Below are 23613 nucleotides of genomic sequence, written 5' to 3' on the forward strand. Positions count from 1 at the left end.
TGAGGAACTGCTGTGGGACTGTCTGCCCCCTTGTGAAGCTGTGGCCCCGTTCAAAGCGCCAGCTGGGGAAGAGTATGCCCCTAGGAACTGTCACCCCTTTTAAGGCATTGCCTGTCAAGCGCTATAATTGTGAAGCGCTAGAAACTCGAACTGTGCCCTGCATAGCGCTGGGTGGTGAAGTGCTGGAGAAGTGCTAAATTCCTGCCCCCTCTGTGTGATCTGACAAGGAAGGAGCAGTGCGCTGAGAATTGTGCCATTTGCTGAGGAGAAATAGCGCTGGAGGAGCCAACCCTCGTTTTGGCGCGCTGTCCAACATATGATTAATTAAACAGGGAGCCTACCCCTTACTGCCGCTGAGGAGACTGTGGCGCGGCTGGAAGATTGCGCAGGTTGTGACTAGGCGAAAATCACCGGCGCGGCCCGGCGCCGCCTTGAGGGACCCCCCCACTGCCGTGGGAATCATCGCGGCGGCCCCCGGTGCCAGGAGAGGGCCGCCGATGTGAGGAAAGGGGCCGCGCTAGGCCCTGAGGCCGTCAGGTCCCCCATCACGTGTTGGGGGCCAGGCCGCGTCATCGGCCCGCCCCCGCCAACGCCGCGCAGGGATTGGTTGTCGGCCAGGAAGGCCGGGAGAAGCCGACGCGAAACCCTGGGTCCCCGTGAGGGCGGAGGGGACCCGGGTGAAGTACCGTTGCGGGGCCCCCGTGGTCAGGAGGGAGCCCCGTAAAGAAGCGACCGGAGCGGGAGCCAACCCCGTCGGTCTGGGCCCCGAAGTGAAGGGCCAGTGGAGCAGGCGGGGCCGGGGCACACTGTCGGTGCCAGCCCTGCCGGCACGGAAGAAGCGTCGCGAGGGAGGACTTCGTTGTGCGTCCTGCGGCGCCCGAGGGTGTCTATTCCCCCTGTGGGTGCCGCAGAGGGAGCCCGGCTCTCGGGAGGTGGGGGCATCGAGGCACATGATCGGTGCCTGCCCCGCCTCTGCCTAGAAGCCAGTGAAGCGCTGCTGCTACTGGCAGTACCGAAAGAAGAGCCCTGGGGAAACCGGTGAGTGGGAGCTCGAGCGGAGCAACCCCGGGAGGGACCTACATGACTTCCAAGTCCCGGAGGGGACTCCGTCAGTAAAAGACCTATCAACCAATATGCGGCTGCCCGTGGGGACCGAACCAAACCCAGTAAGGTGCCCGGAGTAAAGGTCATTGTGGAGGACATGGTCCCCCCAGTGTGATTAGGGGGCCCATGAGGAGAGAGGAGGCCCGGTGGTCCCTTTACTGTTGTTGTAGGTCTGTTGCCCCATGCTCCCATACTCATGTTCCGGGCTATTGTGTTTGGGCCTAATGTGATATTGCCTGGGCCCTAATGAGATGTGCATTCTGGGTTGAGGGGTGGTCTGCCCCTTGATTAAGGCCTGCCCCACCAGATAAACGCGGGATTGCCCTCATTGAATACTATTGGGGTGGAGAGTATCATTCCCCCCTTGTGAGCTAAGGAGACATATGCTACAGGTGCTCCTGTTGAGACCTCTTGTGGATACCTAGGCCTCCCCCTAGAAATACTGCTTAACTTTGTGATGCCAAGGTTATAATTCCCCACGGTATTGCCTCTTTTGTAGTGGTGTAGAGGGGATTATCACTGGAAATGTTGTGACCTGAGCCTACGGTCATTATTGGCATTACCGCAGCCAAGGTATACTGATGTTTTACCCTTGAAGGTGGATTGTATGCTGTTGTGCCCTTTTATTGCAGGTGTGCCCCTATGCTGGCCTGATGAGTTATTCCAGGCCCCTGTTTACGCCCCTTGTAAATGAGCCTGCCGTACTGATTTCTTACAGGTGCTCCTGTCTAGTATGTGCTGTGATGCTCTGATGTTTTCTTTTACAGGGGTTGGGTTGGCGTTATTGTGCATGATGTATAGTTATGCTAATGTGGGATTTTGAAATTACAGCCACCCCATAAGGAAGAGAGCCTGAGCTGGCCCCGTCAGATTGGCCCCAGGTCTACTGTTAACTTAATCACAATTTTCTTCATTTCAGCTATGGACTATGGACTCAACCCTTTTGTCCCTTGTAAATAAATCCCCCTGATGTACTTGGCTCTGGCGCCAGTTGGCGCCTTGTTGTGATGACCACTATTTGGTTCCTTTTTACCTTGCAGGTTGGAGATATCACTAAATTTATTCTTTTTCCAACCAAAGGTGGTGTTGTGACTCTTTTGTGGTGTGATTGGTGTGTCGTCTGTGGATACGGCGTGAGTGCTTCACATGTCCTCGAAGTTTGGCCTGCCCGCTTGGTGCCATGCTACCCCCCTTTGAGATTTGGGTAACCCCCATTTCTTACATTGGTGGCGAGCGGTGGGATAGGACTTGTGTTTGCGCAGTATCACAGCGGCCACGGGTTACACTGCAAATAGAGCTTTGGATGTAATCCGAGCCTTTTTGTGGGGATTATTATTGTTTGGCTGAACATTGTGACTTTGTATTGCTTCCTCCTGAAAAGTGTTGTTGTGGAATTGTGTCCCCTTGTTCCACTGGGAGGGTGTGTCCCGGGTGTACCTCGCCACGATGGGGTTGGTTTTGGACGAAATGGACCTGATGGAGTACACCGAGCAGGAAGTCATAGATTTCCTCAAGGAGAGAGGGATACCCCCAGTAGGAAACATTAGGAGAAAGTTGTTTCTCTATGAGGCCCTCAAGAGGAGAGAGCCCTTAGAGATTGGTGGGGACTTGTCTGACTACCCTCCCGAGTTTTTGAAGGGTCAGTGGGTTAGAGGCCAGAGAGAGGGCTCCCCATCCAGAACCCTGGGAAGTAGTTACCCCGATGAAGAGGAGGAAGAGTTTAACAGGGCAGAGACACCAGTAGCTGATGAGGACACCGTAGATAGGGAGTCTCGCACTGGGTCCTGTCCCGGGGGCACTGCCCCATCCCTTTCCCTGTCCCCAGAAGAGTGGGTAGATAGGAGGGAAGAAAGGGAGCATCAGCTGGCGCTGGCAAAGCTCATGCATGCCAAGGAATTAGCGCAGCTGAGGATTCAGGAGCAGAGGCTAGAGACAGAAATGGTCCTAGCCCAGGAGAGGATGGCGGAGGCGGAGAGGGCTTTCGCCAGAGAGAGATCAGCTCAGGTGGGTAGGTTGTCCCCTGAGAGTGGGTTGTGTAATCTGGATTCACCAGTGAGGGTGGGATCCAGTGGTGGCAGCGAGTGTAGGTCCAGTGCAAGGAGTCCAGATGCCCAGGAGACCGTGCCTGATTCCCAGGTAGAGGGGGGCAGGTTAGTGTTCAGGGGCAGGGGAAAACTGTCCCACCAGTCCTGGGGAGAGTTTGAGGAGGAGTGTTGGACTGCATTGGAGGATTGGGTGGTGAGGAGAGCAGTAGAGGATTGGGAAGGGCTGTGCCATGCCGTTATTCGGGAGCACATGCTGAGGAGTTGTGTCCCAAGTCTGCATCACCATCTGTTGCAGTGTAGGTTCTCAGACCCCAGGGAACTTGCACGGGAGGCAGACCTCTGGGTAAGTGCCAGAGCGTCTGGGAAGACATTGGGGAGCGATCCAGAAAGGAGTGGTGCAGGGATCTTCCGACCCAGTGTGGCGGGAGAGGTGAGAAGCCCAGCTAGGTCCCAGGATAGTGGGCGGCTTGTAGGGCCTCACATCCCATCTATAGGAGGGAGTGAGACGGGGAGGTGTCCCGAGGTGCCCCAACTGCAGTCACAGGGCCTGGAGAGTTCTTTAAGAGAACCCCAGGTTGGGAGCCTAGGCTGTCCCGGTGTGCCTTCTCATGAAGGAAATCCCCTAGTGTCAGGAGAACCCGGAGTATTAGTAACCAGAACTCCAGTGGTTCGGGGGTCTGACCAGTCACAGGGTTTAGATCCTGGACTGGGGTTCCAGGTTCAGGGGTTGCCTGTCCTGGACGGTGGGGTACCTGTAACCCAGGTCCCTACCAGTTTGACTCCCAGGGGTACTTCTCCCGGTGGGAGGGTGCGGAACTCTGGGAGGGGGTGCAGAGGGAGCAAGGTCTCTCCTCTGTCACCGGCTCAGCCAAAGGGCGCAGATCCCGGGTTGGGTGGCCAGGTTGAGGGTTTTCCGGACCTGGCGGGTGGGACATCTGTGTTCAGAGTCCCCCCAAAGTTGACTCTCAGGGGTACTACTCCAGTTAGGAGGGTGCGGAACTCTGGGAGGGGGTGCAGGGAGAGGGAGGACTCGCCCCTGTCACCGGTGCAACCTGAGGGTTTCGACTCCAGGTTGGGGAGAGAGTGGTTGTGTGAGGGTGTCCCCAGGAGAAGGAGATGGCGGAACCCTAGGAGAGGTAGGGGGAGGAGAGCCTCGCCCCTGAGAGCTGGTCAGCTTGAGGGTGTAGACCCCAGGTGGGTGGACCAGTGGCAATTTGGAAAGAGGAGAGTGGTCCAAGAGTATCACAAGCCTGAGGCTAGAGCCTCCCACTCTAGGAAGGAACAAGGGCCAGAGACTTCTGGATGGCCTAGAGGCCAGACCTGGCCACATCCCACTAGGGAACACCAGTGGGGTGGTTTTGTTGATGAAGGGAGGGTTGCGAGAGAGAACCATTGGGTTCCAGAGTGGAAAAGAGACTGCAGGTGCTCCTGTAGTTGCAGGCCTGCGTCCACCTTTTTCCGCCCCAAGCAGGGAAGCCCATCAAGGTATTGATCGCTCTACCCTGGCTTTTGGCTGGGGGGGAGCTGTGTTGGACTTGGCCTTTTCCCCCCAAAATTTTCGCTTTTGACCCCCTTGTCTGAAATGTCTCCCCCATGGGATTAAACCTGTATAGGCCATGAGTGGTGTGAGACACCTTGTTAAAAATGTAATGTCAAGTAATGGTGAGAGCACTTGTAAATTTCCCCATTTTAAAAATGCACCTGACTAAAATGTACTGTGTTTAAAATGGATGCCATGGCCATGGGTTTTGCCACTGTACTGCCATAGGTCAGCGGTCTAGTTATTATTACCCAGCTACCCCTAGCTTTTGGAGGGAAAGCCTGGCACCCAGGGTGCTCACCCCCTCCCCTTGAGCCAGTTTAGGCTAGTTTTGCCAACATTCTAGAAGGTACTGGCACTGCCAGGGAGGAGGGTATAAATAAGAGGGATGTGCCACCAGAGAGTCAGTCAGCGCTGGGACAAGAAAGAGAGGGGACCTGCTGGGAGGAGCTACCGCCACATGGGCCTGTGAGCTGGGCCCTGCACCCCTAAAACCCCCTACTCTACTGTCCCCTGGGCCCCTGACAAGGGAGGGCCCCTACCCAGGTCACTGAAGCTGTTTGGACCGGGTACCACGCCAGCACTGCGTGAAGAAGCGCCCAGGAGGTGAGGAGTGTGCCCCTGAGGAACTGCTGTGGGACTGTCTGCCCCCTTGTGAAGCTGTGGCCCCGTTCAAAGCGCCAGCTGGGGAAGAGTATGCCCCTAGGAACTGTCACCCCTTTTAAGGCATTGCCTGTCAAGCGCTATAATTGTGAAGCGCTAGAAACTCGAACTGTGCCCTGCATAGCGCTGGGTGGTGAAGTGCTGGAGAAGTGCTAAATTCCTGCCCCCTCTGTGTGATCTGACAAGGAAGGAGCAGTGCGCTGAGAATTGCGCCATTTGCTGAGGAGAAATAGCGCTGGAGGAGCCTACCCTCGTTTTGGCGCGCGGTCCACCATATGATTAATTAAACAGGGAGCCTACCCTTTACTGCCGCTGAGGAGACTGTGGCACAGCTGGAAGATTGCGCAGGTTGTGACTAGGCGAAAATCACCGCCGCGGCCCAGGGCCGCCTTGAGGGACCCCCCCACTGCCGTGGGAATCATCGCGGCAGCCCCCGGTGCCAGGAGAGGGCCGCCGATGTGAGGAAAGGGGCCGCGCTAGGCCCTGAGGCCGTCAGGTCCCCCATCACGTGACGGGGGCCAGGCCGCGTCATCGGCCCGCCCCCGCCAACGCCGCGCAGGGATTGGTTGTCGGCCAGGAAGGCCGGGAGAAGCCGACGCGAAACCCTGGGTCCCCGTGAGGGCGGAGGGGACCCGGGTGAAGTACCGTTGCGGGCCCCCGTGGTCAGGAGGGAGCCCCGTAAAGAAGCGACCGGAGCGGGAGCCAACCCCGTCGGTCTGGGCCCCGAAGTGAAGGGCCAGTGGAGCAGGCGGGGCCGGGGCACACTGTCGGTGCCAGCCCTGCCGGCACGGAAGAAGCGTCGCGAGGGAGGACTTCGTTGTGCGTCCTGCGGCGCCCGAGGGTGTCTATTCCCCCTGTGGGTGCCGCAGAGGGAGCCCGGCTCTCGGGAGGTGGGGGCATCGAGGCACATGATCGGTGCCTGCCCCGCCTCTGCCTAGAAGCCAGTGAAGCGCTGCTGCTACTGGCAGTACCGAAAGAAGAGCCCTGGGGAAACCGGTGAGTGGGAGCTCGAGCGGAGCAACCCCGGGAGGGACCTACATGACTTCCAAGTCCCGGAGGGGACTCCGTCAGTAAAAGACCTATCAACCAGTATGCGGCTGCCCGTGGGGACCGAACCAAACCCAGTAAGGTGCCCGGAGTAAAGGTCATTGTGGAGGACATGGTCCCCCCAGTGTGATTAGGGGGCCCATGAGGAGAGAGGAGGCCCGGTGGTCCCTTTACTGTTGTTGTAGGTCTGTTGCCCCATGCTCCCATACTCATGTTCCGGGCTATTGTGTTTGGGCCTAATGTGATATTGCCTGGGCCCTAATGAGATGTGCATTCTGGGTTGAGGGGTGGTCTGCCCCTTGATTAAGGCCTGCCCCACCAGATAAACGCGGGATTGCCCTCATTGAATACTATTGGGGTGGAGAGTATCATTCCCCCCTTGTGAGCTAAGGAGACATATGCTACAGGTGCTCCTGTTGAGACCTCTTGTGGATACCTAGGCCTCCCCCTAGAAATACTGCTTAACTTTGTGATGCCAAGGTTATAATTCCCCACGGTATTGCCTCTTTTGTAGTGGTGTAGAGGGGATTATCACTGGAAATGTTGTGACCTGAGCCTACGGTCATTATTGGCATTACCGCAGCCAAGGTATACTGATGTTTTACCCTTGAAGGTGGATTGTATGCTGTTGTGCCCTTTTATTGCAGGTGTGCCCCTATGCTGGCCTGATGAGTTATTCCAGGCCCCTGTTTACGCCCCTTGTAAATGAGCCTGCCGTACTGATTTCTTACAGGTGCTCCTGTCTAGTATGTGCTGTGATGCTCTGATGTTTTCTTTTACAGGGGTTGGGTTGGCGTTATTGTGCATGATGTATAGTTATGCTAATGTGGGATTTTGAAATTACAGCCACCCCATAAGGAAGAGAGCCTGAGCTGGCCCCGTCAGATTGGCCCCAGGTCTACTGTTAACTTAATCACAATTTTCTTCATTTCAGCTATGGACTATGGACTCAACCCTTTTGTCCCTTGTAAATAAATCCCCCTGATGTACTTGGCTCTGGCGCCAGTTGGCGCCTTGTTGTGATGACCACTATTTGGTTCCTTTTTACCTTGCAGGTTGGAGATATCACTAAATTTATTCTTTTTCCAACCAAAGGTGGTGTTGTGACTCTTTTGTGGTGTGATTGGTGTGTCGTCTGTGGATACGGCGTGAGTGCTTCACATGTCCTCGAAGTTTGGCCTGCCCGCTTGGTGCCATGCTACCCCCCTTTGAGATTTGGGTAACCCCCATTTCTTACAGTGTCCTTGTTTCCACAGCACCAAATAAGCTATTCATAGTCTTGATTTTTTGAGACCTGTTCAGTTAAACATAACTTATTTAAAAACCTCAAAAGACGTGACCCTACCATAAGGTCCCAGGATGCAAAACTGAATTCATGCCGACTGGCTTGAACCCTTTGGCAGGCCAAGAATATGTTTTAATGCTGTGCTGTCAACAGGCTCCCACATATTCCCCAATTTTAGAAGCAAAACCTCTGCTCCATATAGGGTCAATGGTGACATTTTACATTCATAAGCTTTCATAAGGGATGCCAGTAAAAACCCTCTACATAAACCTGATTCAGATTTACTTGGGACCCTGTTTGCATCAAGACTCTTGCCTTTATTGTTTTCCTATAGTTTTCCCATTTCAAAATCCTGAAAAACACCTGGCCTAAATATTTACATGAGTTGATCACCTCAATTTGGTTTCTGTCAAGTAATCATTTTTAGTTTTTTCTAGGTTTATTTTCAGGAAATTCTCCCTACAATAGTTTGATAGGGCATCCAGTTGTTGCGTAAACTACGACTCTGGTTTTGTTCTACAAGGTTTGGTTTCCCACCCACGAGTGGCCCAATTAAACTTAGTTCAATGCACCAGCTCCGAATGTTAAAGACAGGTTATTGTAGTCCCACAGAACTCCACCCAAAACATAGAGGAAGCAAAGTCATTGCTTTTGGGTTACTAACAATCCCCTCAATGGGATCAGAAGCACCATGATAACAGTAATCCTATTTTGCGCTTCACAGTATCACAAACACAGCACTAAGAAGAACAGACACTTTTAACGAAAATTATTTATTACAACCGGACTGTAACATCTAGAAATGATGATAATGAGGCAAGGTTCACAGGAACCACAAAGTTTAATAATATAGTCACATCTTCTCCAACTGCTTCCTGAGCCTTCTGTCTCTCTAGATAACCAATAACTGACTAACCCTTAAAAACTAACATTCAACATAGATCTGTGACCTAACACATTTTATTACATCACTACAAGGGCGAACCTGCTTCTTAGTACATTTAAACTAGTCACAAAGGATATCATAAAAACAGCAAGAAAGCACGTTGCAAATAAGGAAGAGAAAATGAACCTTTCTAACATGGTTAAAATGTATAAAAGCCTAACACCCTAAAAGCTACTTCTAACTGTTACCCTAGGAGAGAATATAGTAGCGTAACTTGCTGTCTAGAGTTTCTCAGGGAGAATCGGCTCACTGCATGCCATGTTGTAATTGGAAGAGCTGTGGAGGAAGAATTTCCTGTGAAAGGCAAACCTGCGCTGCTGTAGCAGCCTCCCTCGGGTTCCTGAGTCTTATCAGTGTCAGGCAAGATGCATCATTTTCTCTGAGTGCCAGAAATCACCAAGATTGTCTTTGGACGGTAGGTATCTTTTGGGACAATCTAGTGAGGGAGTGTCTTGATCCAGTGGGGCTGTGGTTTTGAGCCAATTGTTTCATTTTGTTGGTACTATTCATGGCGGTTTGTATGGGTCTAGGAGCTCATCCAAGGACGCCCACATTCCCCTGTAGGGTTGTCTCCATGGTGAGTTTTGCAGCGCAGTGTTGTCAGCGCCTCTTAGGTATGTCATCCAGTTGAGCCAACCCTTGAAAGTTGCCTTGGAAGTGTCTTTCCATTTGGTAAGTACTATTTTAACTGCCGCTGTTAGTAGGAGATCCAGTAGATCTAGTTTGGCAGGCTTTAGCATCATCTCCAACCATACAAGTACATGGTCAAGTTACTCAAACAACTCACTACGCCCTTCACACCTCGAAGCACTCTGGAACTTTTTCATCTCACAAACGTACTTTAACTTGTCACCAAAATACTAATAAAGGCTTTATTGATTTTATAGGTGTTTGAGGCCCTAAATGCAAAAGAAAAGGGGTTTCCCCGAAAAGGAAATCCCAACTTTCCCTTCCCAATCTTTGGATAAAAGCATGAGACATTGGTTTAGCCTCACCCACTCCTTATGCACCCCGTTAATGGGGTTCAGACACACATGGTCAGCACACAGTGAAGTTCCAAGAAAGTGCCGCCCTTGTGGCTATAAATCCGAATTATTAATTCACTGTATTTGTCTTTACCCCACGTTTTTAGAAGATCGAGGCTCATAGCTCAGGCCACTATTTCTTAATAAGGGGGTCGTCACACGACAGAGACCTTGGAGTTTTTCTAGGTGGAGAAGAGTCGAAGATGGCAGTAAATCGAGGTAAAATGATAGATGCATCTTTGTTCCTATTGAGGACAACAGAGCAGCGTTTAATAGATCCCTTCTTCTCTGTGATCTTGTTATGATGTCAAAGACGGCTGGATTTCTACCTGAAATGGAACCAACACTTTGGCCACCACATCTTGCTTCATTGCCCTATTTTATGCCCTGTATTTTATGGTTTTAACCATGAAAGTTCTCTTTTTATATTACACCGTGATGAAATTATTGTTATGGTTTTAAATTAATTTTACAATAAACTAATTGACTTGACTAGACCTCAGTTCTTTATTCTTCCTTTCTTCTCAGTTCCTGGGTCCACAGTGGCAGGACCCCTGAGAAGTTTCTGCAACCTTAACGGAGACGAGTTCAACCACACATAGCTGCTAGATGTGAATGGAGAGTGATTCCGATATGATAAATGCTTTTTAATTGGATTTATTTCTATTAATGGTTTCCTCTAGTTTTCTTCATGGACTGTGATTTATTTAGCTTTGCTTCAAGAAAAAAGGGTGATGTAAATAAGAACTGCTTGTTATGGACTAGGGGCAAACCGAATATGTGAGTTTTCATCAACCTGCGTTTGGTGCCACAGAATTTATGGAAACCTAGGGGCATATTATCAAGGACCAGTGATAACATTTTCGCCGTTTTATCGGCAGGGAACTCCCGATAAAACGGCGATAATGGGCTTGATAATACACCCTAGTTAATTCCCATAGAAGCCCATGTTATAGTGTTAACCTGGGCTTCTATGGGAATTAACAAGGGCGTATTATCAAGCCCATTATCGCAGTTTCCTGCCGATAAAACGGCGATAGTTTTATCACTGGTCCTTGATAATATGCCCCCTAGTTCTTTTTTTGTTATCTTTTGGCTGCTGTAAATAAAGTGACATAGTTGGGAAAGCATACCATTTACTTCCGTGTTTTGAACAAAATCAGGATTTTCCCTAGAAAATTCTGAATTCTTATTTGGAAAAATCTGATCCTCCCACTGCTTCGATATTGTGCTCCTCAAATCCTCATGCATTGTACCAAGGCTTACTGACTGCTGTTATGAAAGTGTCTCTTGTTTTATGTAAGTACTCCGTATTTTACATTTTGCAGCTGGTTCTCAAATAGTTTAGTGTGGTAATTTTGTGAGCTTTCTTCTTTTCTTCCAGCTTTTGCTACTACTGTTGATAGGCCTTTAGTGATTTACTGTTTGCAGTTTATCAGTTATGGCCCCCTAGAACAGCGTTTTACAACAGAAACTCACAATGCAATGCAATTGTTGATAGTGTTTGGTTTGTATACTTTACTACATCCCCCATTCCCAGTTTTGCAGCTGCAAATGCATTTGAGACTCATTTGAGATTTGCAAATGTTTTGTACATCTGGCACTATGAACTTTATGTCTGTGATGGGCTTCATCATGTCTACTGTATGGGGCATTTTTTGGATAAAGCGTGGTTTTCGTTCTTTTGCCCAGCCGCCATTCCCAGTTTTGTAGCTACAAATAAATGTGTGATTCATTTGAGATTTTCCAATGCTTTGTGCATGTGGTACTCTTTTCTTTACGTCGATGGCTGTAATTTTCTGTACTATGGGGGTCTGAGAATTGATGGGTTTCTGCCCAGAAGCTTGTCTTTTTCGAGGTGGTTTTGTAGGTGTCTTGTTATGAACCTTTCTTCCGGCTGGTTAAAGGCATGTCTGATGTGGAAGGGCAGTCAGTTATTTTTTATCCAGGGAGATGTGGCCTAGTGGCTAGAGCCATTATGGGAACATTGCAGATCTAGGATCATTGAAACGGTACTTGTGATTGATTTTGAGAGAAACCGTTCTGGAGGAGAATTTCTAAGGACAGACCTTTAGATTATGTGTGTATTAATGGAGTAAAGTGTGAATGCTGTTTGATTTAGAGTAAAAAATAACCCTATTTATTTATTTATAAAGTTTTATATAGCGTGAACATGACCCTTACGGGTATCAGAGTACTTCACAATTTTGGGTAAGAGTGATACAGTATTGGGAAGCAAAATATGTAATACATAATTATGCAAGAAGCGTGCAAGACTCCTGTAGGTATCGGAATTCTTCACATAAGGGTAGGGCGGATACAGTAATGGGTGAGGAACATTCGAACAGATGTATGTACAATGCATGCTAACAATTTTATTCCCAGGTATATAACCATGACACAAGTCAATCAAAATGACCGAATAGAGGGCAGTAATGGAGTCAGGTAGGAACTTGAATATTTAGATTTTTTCACTTCCTTTTTGAAGGAAGCAGTGGAGGAGATTGTACAGATTTCCGGAGGATGAGAGTTCCAAATCTTTAGGGCCACGCCAGAGAAGGCTGTGTCACTCGATCTCTTTTTGTGGAAATTCTGTAGTTTCAGGAGCACTGTACTTGCACTTCGTGATGCTCTGCAGCCCCCTGATAGTTCTAGTTGTTGAGCCAGATAGATGGGGGTCTTGAAATGAAAGGCTTTGTGCATCATGCAGGCAATTTTTAACTGAGTTCTGGCCTCGTAGGGTAACCAGTCTAGGGATTTTAGGGCTGGGGATATGTGTTCTTTTCGTTTTGTCCCAGGAATCAGTCTAGCTACTGCATTAAAGGAAGCATTTAGTGGGGCCAGGCTCTGTTTGGGGAGACCACATAGCGTGGAGATACAGTAGTCTAGTCTTGGCAAAACTAGAGCTTTACCACCAATTTGAAGTCTTTCTGTGGAAGGAATCGTTTGAGATTCCTTAGTAGATTCAACTGATGTTTAGTTCCCTTGGTTGCATTGCTGATATGATTCTTCATATTCAAGTGCATGTCTAGCTTGACTCCAAGGGATTTAGCTGTCAAAAATGTGGGGGAAGAAGTTGAAGGCTGTGGGGTGTTTCATCCAAAGGTCAATCTTAGGAATGTGATTAGGCGGAGCGATGAGAAGGAATTCCATTTTGAATGTGTTGAGCATGAGGTAGTTCTCAGTGAGCCAGTTTTGAGTGTTCATCAGGATTGAGATGAGTGAGATGATATCTTCTGGGGAGGTGATTTTCAGATAAAGTTGAGTGTCATCCACATACATATGAAAAAGAATGTTTGCAGAGTTCAAGGCATTTTGCTAACACTTCCAAGAAAAAATTGAACAGTATGGGTGATAGGGCGGACCCCTGTGAAACCCCCATAGTTACTGTACGGGGCTGAAAAAGAGATTGATTCATCTTGATTCTTTGGGATCTGTTTCGAAGGAAGGTAGTGAACCAATTTAATACCGACCCTGATAAGCCCATTGTGTGTTCTAGAGTAGATAGTAGTTTGATATGGTTCACAGTGTCGAAGGCAGACGATAAGTCAAGGAGGATCAATAAGCAAGATTCATTATGATCTAGGAACTTTAAGATGTCGTCCATGGTGTGCGTGAGTGCAGATTCGGTGCTGTGCCCTATCCTGAAACCAGATTTATGATGATCCAACTATTGGAATTTCTCGATGTGTGAATAGAGTTCAATTAGCACACATTTTTCAAGACATTTCGCCATAGTGGGGATGTTAGAAATGGGAGGGAGGTTGTTATTTCCTCGAAGAGGGGAGGTGGAAGAGGATCGCTGAAGTGGTTAGACTGATTGATTGCAAGAAGAGTGTTGTAAATGTCACTTTCACTGAGGTGAGTGAAGGTGTGCCAGGATGCATTGTTTGTGAGGCTTAAACTAGGGGGGCTGAGTGGCTCTTGGTGGGTAGGTGAGGCTGTGGTTTCATATATTGGGAGAAGAGCCCTCTTTGAGTCAATGTCCATATTGATGCTGTTAGTTTTCTTGGAAAAGAAGGCGGGTAAATCGTCACACCTTGGAGAGCCAACAACAAGGTCATGGTTGTTGGGTGCCTTCACCGATTGTTGTTTAATGTGTTCAAAAAGATTCTTAGGGCGGTTGTTAGCTTCATTACGTTGGGATCTGAAGAAGTTGGTTTTAGCAGTCTTGATGTTTTTGTTGTAAGAATTCCTGATAGCTCTAAGATGGATTAAATGTTTGGTGGATGGGTATGGATCTCTATGATCTTTCAGCCTCCCTCAAATTTTGACGTTCCGAGTTTAGGTAGGCGTTGAACCAAGGTTTGGAAATTTTGTGGGAGGCGTTTTTGTGCTGTAGAGGGGCTATTGTAACACTACGGAGTGAGGTCCTGGGACGTGAGGGCAGCTGGACCAATAATACAGTAAACATAAACTAGTTGCTGTCCCCACACTTTGACTTTTAATCTTCAAAACTAAGAGAAACAAACAAAACCTCCTCTTATGTTTGTTGGGTATATTTATTTTTACCCCTATGAATTTTATTTTTACAGTACTACTTTCAATTTTTCATGAATGAGAAACACCACTGTACATTAAATACACATTTACACATATATACAAAACCACTTCACATTATACATATATACACATTATAAACAATCTTCTTCTGTAGGACACTACTTTTTTATCCACAAATAATTATTCTTTGCGAGGTAAATGTCAAGTATAATAACCACAAAAAGTGAGAAAAGTCTTGCTAAAAGAAAGATCAAATAAAACTTTGAAGAATTAAATCAACGTCACGATCAATGCAATCATTTTGTCTTTCTTTATGCCGACGCGTTTCGAATCCGGTGTTTACAATTGCCAGATTCTCAGATGGATTAAATGTTTGGTGGATGGGTATGGATCTCTTTGATCTTTCGGCCGCCCTCAAATTTTGATGTTCCGAGTTTAGGTAGGCGTTGAACCAAGGTTTGGAAATTTTGTGGGAGGCGTTTTTTGTGCTGTAGAGGGGCTATACCATCCATGACATGAGAAGTAGAGGAATTATAAAAATCAGGGAGGATATGAACATCCTTCAAGTCTGCTTGGGGAGACAAGGCATTTTTACAATGGGTAGCTAGTTCTATAGTGTTTATATTTCGGAGGTTCCTTTTCCATTGCTTTGTTTTCATAGGCTGGACCCCCTTCACCGACACCTTCCTGTTGATGAAGAAGAGGATGCAGTAGTGGTCGGACCAATCGTATGGGGCAATGGAGTCCAGTGTCATGGTGTTACCTTTAGCGATTATGAGGTCCAGAGTTGCACGCTTGTTGTGAGTTTTCAGTTCGTGATCCAAAAGGAAGGATTTGAGACAATTCACTACGGCATCATTAGGGTTAGACCAGTGTAGGTTAAAGTCTCCCAGGAAGATTTGGGACACTAGAGGGTCATCATTGGAAGAGATGATTTCCATTAAGTGCTCAGTGAAGGGAAGATTGTCTCCCGGGGGGGTGGTAGAATGTATGTAATTTGCATACTAGGCAGGTTTTGCACGATATGGTGATGCATAGATATTCACAGGCGATTGGAGGGGGGTTTCTGATTGTGAGACCGAGGGTGTGTTTCTGTGTATACAGGCTATTCCTCCACCCTGTTTCAAGGATCTGTCCATAGAAATTATGTCATAACTAGGTGGGACTAGAAGGTCAAGGGTATGGAGGAAGAGCAATTTAGCCAAGTTTCTCTGAGGATAATGATATCCAATTCGTTAGTCAGGATAAGATCATAGATATCGTGGCATGTTTACTTGCTGATCTGCAATTGAGAAGTACGCATTTCAGTTGGTCAGACAATTGGGGCGTAGTGGTCTGGAGGATGTTAACCCGCTTGAAGTTTTCGCTGTTTATAGGTCTGGGATTGTAGACAGGTTCTCTATCAGGGTTAGCGTGGATAGTTTGGATTGTCAGAGCCAAGAGGAAGGGAATAAGATATGAACAGATCAAGAATCTCATTTGACGTCAGATAATTCTTAAATCTTCTGGGACGAGAGGAGGCATTGCAAAGGGTTTCTTTTACAAGAATTTTAAAGGAGATGGGAAGTTATACATGCACAAAATCAGGCCCTTGACTTATGCAGGAGAGCCCATTAAACTGAAGAGGCATTTTTATGATGACTTGGAATATAGACAAGGCTTGCAGTAGGCAAGGATTATGATAATACAAGGGGCTATAGAAGTATTAGCTAGTTCCGCCAGAAATATATAGATTTGATCTTGGACCCCAAAAGTGATTCTCCCATAAAGTTGTGGTAAATGATTGGTGTCGATAAGGTGGCCAGTGGTGATAAACTGGATGAAGTATTGCTTGCTTAGAGGCCCATTCACAAAGTTAAATTTACATATTAGTAAGTCTGCATGTGAAAATGTACTCTTACACTTTGCAATAAAATAGTAGTAAAATAAGTTTATTGGGACATATGTCCATAAAACACACCACAAATCAATGTAAATAAAACAATTTAAATTATCATCATATAATACACCAACATTGAAACTATACAAAATTACCATCAGCTATAAAACTCTCGATTTAATCAAATTTAGAAAATGAGTAATCCCTACTGCAACATCAAAAAAGTTTATACTAGCCAAAAGTGCAATTGCCTCATATGTTGATCAAACCTAGTATTTACAAAAACTTGGGCAATTATCGCTAACCCAGGTTTGCGGCATTTTTTTTATTGCCGTCTATCGCTGGATTTTATCGCATCGTATTAGCAACGCTTATCTCTAAGGCGATAAAAAATCCAGTGATAACAGCGAAAAACAGAAATAGCATGAAAATTAACTGCGCTATTGAAAAGCTTGCTAATAGGCAAGTGTGTACTTAGCCTAACAATTCACCCTCCATTGTCAAGATGGCTAAGTCAAGTTTTTATCAGGTGTTAAAATTAAGCGATAATCTCGGTTAGCAAGACTTTTTTTATCGCTTCGCGGGGAAGTTGTGTTTGCGACTGTTTTCCATTACTTTTAGTGAGGAACACCTACTTTGCATGTAATTAGCAATAAATATCGCTGACATGCAAAGCAGCAAAAAAAACGGGTGCTATTGCCAGTAAACTGTTGCTAACAGCTGTTATCGACAGCTTGCTAATAAAAATATCGCCACTTTAGCGGCAAAAAGTGCAGCTAAAGCGGCGATACAGCCCTTGATAATATGCCCCTTGGTTTTAAAAACTTTCTACAAGCAAGAACATAAAAGAACATAAAAGGGACAGATGATAAAAACATGACATAGGGAACATTTCATTTTTAAGAACCATTGACACATACCATTATTATCTCAGATAACTTTATACCATTCTGGTCGTGAAAAAATTGGATTGCACCTAAGCCGCATTTTAAGTAATTCTATATGCAGTTTTGGATAGGGTAGATTTGTCATATAGGGAAAAAAATCGACATGACCTAAGATATCGATAGTAAAAATAATGGAGGGTTTCCTGTATAAATATTGCATGCCCAAACTTTGGGAACTTGAACTTGAAAGGTGCACTCTCACAAAATACATTTGTTTGGAAATTGTGTCCATGTTTCCACAGCACCAAATAAGCTATTCATAGTCTTGATTTCATTGATCTTTTTAACTGGGGCTGTGGCCCACTTCACTGATTAAGATTTCCGCCCAACATAGTTTTGGATATTTTTGAGACCTGTTCAGTTAAACATAACTTATTTAAAAAGCTCAAAAGACGTGACCCTACCATAAGGTCCCAGGATGCAAAATTGAATTCATGCCGACTGGCTTGAACCCTTTGGCAGGCCAAGAATACGTTTTAATGCTGTGCTGTCAACAGGCTCCCACATATTCCCCAATTCTAGAAGCAAAACCTCTGCTCCATATAGGGTCAATGGTGACATTTTACACTCATAAGCTTTCATAAGGGATGCCAGTGAAAACCCACCACATAAACCTGATTCAGATTTACTTGGGACCCTGTTTGCATCAAGACTCTTGCCTTTATTGTTTTCATATAGTTTTCCCATTTCAAAATCCTGAAAAACACCCGGCCTAAATATTTACATGAGTTTATCACCTCAATTTGGTTTCTGTCAAGTAATCATTTTTAGTTTTTTCTAGATTTATTTTCAGGAAATTCTCCCTACAATAGTTTGATAGGGCGTCAAGTGTTGCGTAAACTACGACTCTGGCTTTGTTCTACAAGGTTTGGTTTCCCACCCAAGAGTGGCCCAAGTAAACTTAGTTCAATGCACTAGCACTGAATGTTAAAGATAGGTTATTGTAGTCCCACAGAACTCCACCCAAAACATAGAGGAAGCAAAGTCATTGCTTTTGGGTTACTAACAATCCCCTCAATGGGATCAGAAGCACCATGATAACAGTAATCCTATTTTGCGCTTCACAGTATCACAAACACAGCACTAAGAAGAACAGAAACTTTTAACGAAAATTAAGTATTACTACCGGACTGTAACATCTAGAAATGATGATAATGAGGCAAGGTTCACAGGAACCACAAAGTTTAATAATATAGACACAACTTCTCCAACTGCTTCCTGATCCTGCTGTCTCTCTAGATAACCAATAACTGACTAACCCTTAAAAACTAACATTCTACATAGATCTGTGACCTAACATATTTTATTACATCACTACAAGGGCAAACCTGCTTCTTACTACATTAAACTAGTCACAAAGGATATAATAAAAACAGCAAGAAAGCACGTTGCAAATAAGGAAGACAAAATGAACCTTTCTAACATGTTTAAAATGTATAAAAGCCTAACACCCTAAAAGCTACTTCTATCTGTTACCCTAGAAGAGAATATAGTAGCGTAACTTGCTGTCTAGAGTTTCTCAGGGAGAATCGTCTCACTGAATGCCATGTTGTTATTGGAAGAGCTGTGGAGGAAGAATTTCCTGTGAAAGGCAAACCTGCGCTGCTGTAGCAGCCTCCCTCGGGTACCTGACTCTTATCAGTGTCAGGCAAGATGCATCATTTTCTCTGAGTGCCAGCAATCACCAAGATTGTCTTTGAACGGTAGGTATCTTTTGGGACAATCTAGTGAGGGACCTCTCTACTTAAAGGGTCGAGCGGTGGCTCTTAAATACTAAACATTATCAGAGATGAAAATCTATGACATAGTTTCAAGAATGCGATACATAAATTATAGGCACCAAAGAAAGGGTTCTAAAAGTATCTTTAGGAAGATGGGAGGGGAGGGGACGTCAATTCAAAATACACCCATTTGTTGAAAGATCTAGGGGAGTTTCTTGATGACCCTGATATATCGATAAGGAAACATTTGCTCCAGCCTGGGTACTCTCTCAATTCTACGTATAATAAGGGTGGATGACATTCATGTCATTATAGTTTATAACAGATACGACAGTGAGTTGAGAGATTTCGGTAGTACTGTTGTCCGAGATGGATTTAGGAGCTTGATCGGAATGGAGTCAAACCTCAGGGACTATATGTCAAAGTTTCCTTTGTAGACCAATCGCTGTCTGGTCATGCAGAATCAGATCATCCACATAGAAAAGACATGCGATATGTTGGGCAGCCATTTTAGTTGAAAATGACTGAGTCATTTTTAAAGCAACAGGCAGAATGAGACATATAGACTGAAGAGAGATTGCTGGTTTCACTTCCGACCGCCTAATTACAATTTAGAGTTCGGATGTGAAACCGGATGGTCATTGTGGCTGGATTCCGACGGGCTCACAGAGCCTGTTGGCCAGTCGCAAACTGGCCTGCAATCCATATGGACGGCGTTTTACACCGTCTGGATTACGTTGCCCGGTTTCCAAGCAGGCTTTCCATGCCGGGCTTTCCCACAAGGAAAATTTGTCAGAAAGAGGGTTTGGGGCCTCTAGCAGGGCCCCCCCGGCCTCTGGTTGGGTGCCAAGGGGGGCACCTATGTTGCCCCCTTGTTGATCCCTGAACCACGTGGCAGGCACCCTTAACACGTTCTCCGATAGGGAAATGTGAGTATGCAATGCACCATGTACGGTAGAATCGTAATTAGGCGGTAGAGGCCGCTGACCGGTGGTCAGTCGGACCCGTACCCACAACAGTTACGTCCGCCCGACATCCTAATAACACCTAAATATTTTAGTTCTACTTGATAGACATCTTTTCCGTATGTAATGCTTGTATAAAAAATAAAAGATTGTGAGGAATATTTCAGGCTTTCTAATTCTGCCAGAGCCATCCTCTATTTATTGTATCAAAGTGCGTGCAGAAGTCAAATAAATGAGCAGCACAGCCTCTGATTAACTTCCAAAGATTTCTTAATGATTGCCCACAGGGCAAAACAGTGATTGGTGGTGGAGTTACATCTAACATATTTATTAGTCCATTGTTTGAAGACAAACCTCCATCACCATATTTTAGTAACAGCTTTACAACAGAGCTCTTCCATCTTTACAACAGAGCTCTTTCATGTATTAGGGAATACCCCTGATTTGGCTATCCACTGGAACAGCTGCTGGAATACGCCAGCCCACCTGTGACTATTGGATTTAGTTATAACCAGACCTGCCACTCTGCTCTGCTTCAAAGATGCAGTTACAGGTTTAATTTTCTTCAAATAGTACTAATCAGATTGAATAACATCAATTGAATGCAATGGAGGAGAAATCTTCAAAGTAGACATACCGTATAAATTATTGAGATAAACTGTCCAGGTATCTTCCACCATCATACATGGCATGGACCTTGGGTAACTATTGCTAACATCTGTCACTATTTTCCCAAATATCATCTGAATTCCTAATTGAATAAACTCTATAATTTCTTCCCAAAGATTATAATAGCATTTGTTTTCTTTCACCTTATATATAACTTATAATTGTTTTTAACTGTCTGACAAAGAGTAAAGGGTGCACAGAAAGGAGCCCCTTGGTTCACCCAAAGTTTACGCGAACATAAAAGAAAACTCCGCTGCCTCGAAAGATGCTGGAGGAAATCCAAAAAGGACACTGATAGGGAACTATATAGAATATCGTTTCAAACATACAAAAAGTTTATCGTCTTAGCTAAGAAGGACTACTACGAGACACGCATAAACAACGCCACAAACATCCAGAGAGAAACCTTTCAAATCCTGAAAGAGCTAAGTGTGAAGGAGGAAAAGATCGATATCTCGATCAACTGTGATACCTTTCAAGGATATTTCCTCGAAAAAGTTGCGATTATCTTGTCCGATATTAAGAAGGATAATCCAGTCTCACACATCGAACAACTGCCTCCTTCAAATCCCTCAACCCCTATCTTTACTAGATTCCCCGAAATTGACCCTACCATCCTGAGACAACTTGCAGCATCCACCAAGTCAGGCTCTCCTGCCGACCCGTGCCCACCCGATATTCTCCGACTAGCAATCCCGATCCTAGAGGATCAGATCTTACACCTCCTAAACACCTCACTAGCTACTGGCGCATTACCAACCTCCTTTAAAGAGGCACGCGTCAGACCCCTGTTAAAAAAGCCCGGGGCAGATCCATCCAGCCTGAAGAATTACAGACCTATCTCTCAGTTGCCATTCCTGTCAAAAGTGTTGGAACAGCACGTGCTAAAATCTTTGTCATCCCTCCTGGAATCTCACCATCTTCTCCAGGAGCGGCAAGCTGGCTTTCGTGCCCACCATAGCACTGAATTGGTAATGCTGTCTGTGCTGGACGAGCTCAGATGCATGGCTGACAGTAAAAAGCCAAGCGCCCTGATATTATTAGACCTTTCAGCGGCATTTGATACTGTCAGCCATGCATTGCTTCTGGGCAGACTGGCTCGGTTTGGGATAGGAGAGCAAGCCCTTGAATGGCTAACAGCCTTCTTATCTGGGAGGTCGCAGAGAATCCAGGTAGCAGATCAGGTCTCCGATGAGGGTGCCTTATCTTGTGGAGTCCCGCAGGGCTCTGCGCTCTCTCCACTCCTATTCAACTTGTACTTACAGCCATTGATAGAGTCCCTGGCAAATATGAACTGTAAAGTTTTCAACTATGTCGATGATACTCAGCTGCTGCTGAGTATCGACAATACACTGTCGGCTCAGTCCATGGCCCAAGACATATTACGATTTACAGTAAACTGGATGTCGTCCAATTTATTGAAAATCAACCCAGACAAAACGGAGGTTCTCGTAGTTTCAACCTTGACCTCCCCCTGGAACGATCTGTTTTGGCCACAAGAACTCGGACCCACTCCAAAACCGTGTCCTAGCGTTAAGAGCCTCGGCATGAAAATCGATCAGGAACTCTCGATGGCTAACCAAGTGTCCGCTGTAGTTGGTTCTTGTACCAACTTAATCAGGAAACTGCGGAAGCTTGTTCCCTTACTCTCACGGAATATGCTTCAAACCATTGTCTAAGCCACAATAGTGTCGAGAATCGACTATGGCAATGCGCTATACCTTGGCCTCCCAAAAAATCTATCCAACCGTCTTCAGGTCACTCTGAATGACGCAGCGCGCCTGATATTTGGAGTGCCTAGGCGGACTCATGCTTCCCCTTTGCTCTATAGGCTTCATTGGTTGCCTGTGGTGCAAAGAGTTGAATTTAAGAGCATGTGCATCTGCCACAAAGCAATCCACGGACAGGCGCCAGCTTATATAAAAGAGAGACTTGAAATATACGAACCTAAGCGCGCCCTGCGATCTTCCGGTTCTTTCCTGCTGTCCTGCCCACGCTTTAAGCTGGCAACTAAAGGAGGCAGATCCTTTTCAGTTCAGGCTCCGATCATCTGGAATAAGCTACCGGAGGTGCTTCGCAGAGAGTCCAACCTTCTCCACTTCAGGAAGTCTTTGAAGACTCTACTCTTCAAAGACGCATTTACTTCCTAGTATTTGGTTATTAGCTCTAGAATCTCTCATATATTCATCCTGCTTCTTGTTGCTGCACTTGGTTAGTAGCGCTTTGAGACCTGTCGGTGAGTTGGCGCGATACAAAACCCAGTACAAATACAAATACAAATACAAATACATCTTCTTCAATATGTTCATGAAACACTGTTTAATTTTTTCTGCACTCTGCAAATCAGTTTTTAATTTCTTACATAATCAGTCATACCAAGTCAGCGAAGATGCTCTAACAATGTTCTTAACTCGTGGTTCGTATAATTATACAAGCTAATGCATTTTCCATATGGGGAATATAACAGGCTATTTTATCCTCATGTAACTCAGGATCCATATAAATGCAATCTATGACCCGGTCGAAGGCCAAATGTTGAAAGTGCATATGATCAAGTCGGCCTGTAAGTCTTTGAGGGAAACTCATGACAAGGACAAAGGCTTTCTGTGATGCGCATGCTTCTACAAAAATCATACTTGCCGCAAGTGGCCAGTGATCACTTCCCTTGCAATTCAACATTTGATATTTTTTGAAAATGCCAAATTATATATATATGTATATATATATATATATAAATAAACGAGCAATGCGCCAGGCGCTTCAGGAGGGCTACCCACAGCGTATCCAACCATCCAGTCTTTCTTTGCCCCATCAGCTACACAGCTTTCCTCCAGAGTGATAACAAGGAAGTCCGACGCGTTTCGGGGCAGACACGCCCCTTCCTCATGGACTGCTGCAATAAGCACATTCCACCCACCATGATGATTTAAATGCATTTTATTTAAATCGGGCCGCCCTGAGTGGGCGTTGCTCTTCATGACGCTACACAGCATGCTGGTAGCTGTAGTTCGTATGGCGAGTGTAATAGTGTTCCTTCAGTAGGCTGTGCATTATTGTTTTTATAAGTCATCTTGATTCATTACCCTTAGTTTTCAAGGTTGGAGGTGGGTTGTGAGGCTGATGTTCATTAAAATCGATGCGCTGTGCTGAATGAGCAAGGAAGGGTTTCCTCGCTCCAGTCCCCGACTTCAGAGGCTTGAGCGTCTGTCGAGGTGGAGCCCCTCCCACGGTCATGGCAGACCGGAGAAAAATAAACGAGCAATGCGCCAGGCGC

Source organism: Lissotriton helveticus, chromosome 1_1, assembly GCF_964261635.1.
Source record: "Lissotriton helveticus chromosome 1_1, aLisHel1.1, whole genome shotgun sequence".
NCBI classification, from domain to species: Eukaryota; Metazoa; Chordata; class Amphibia; order Caudata; family Salamandridae; genus Lissotriton; species Lissotriton helveticus.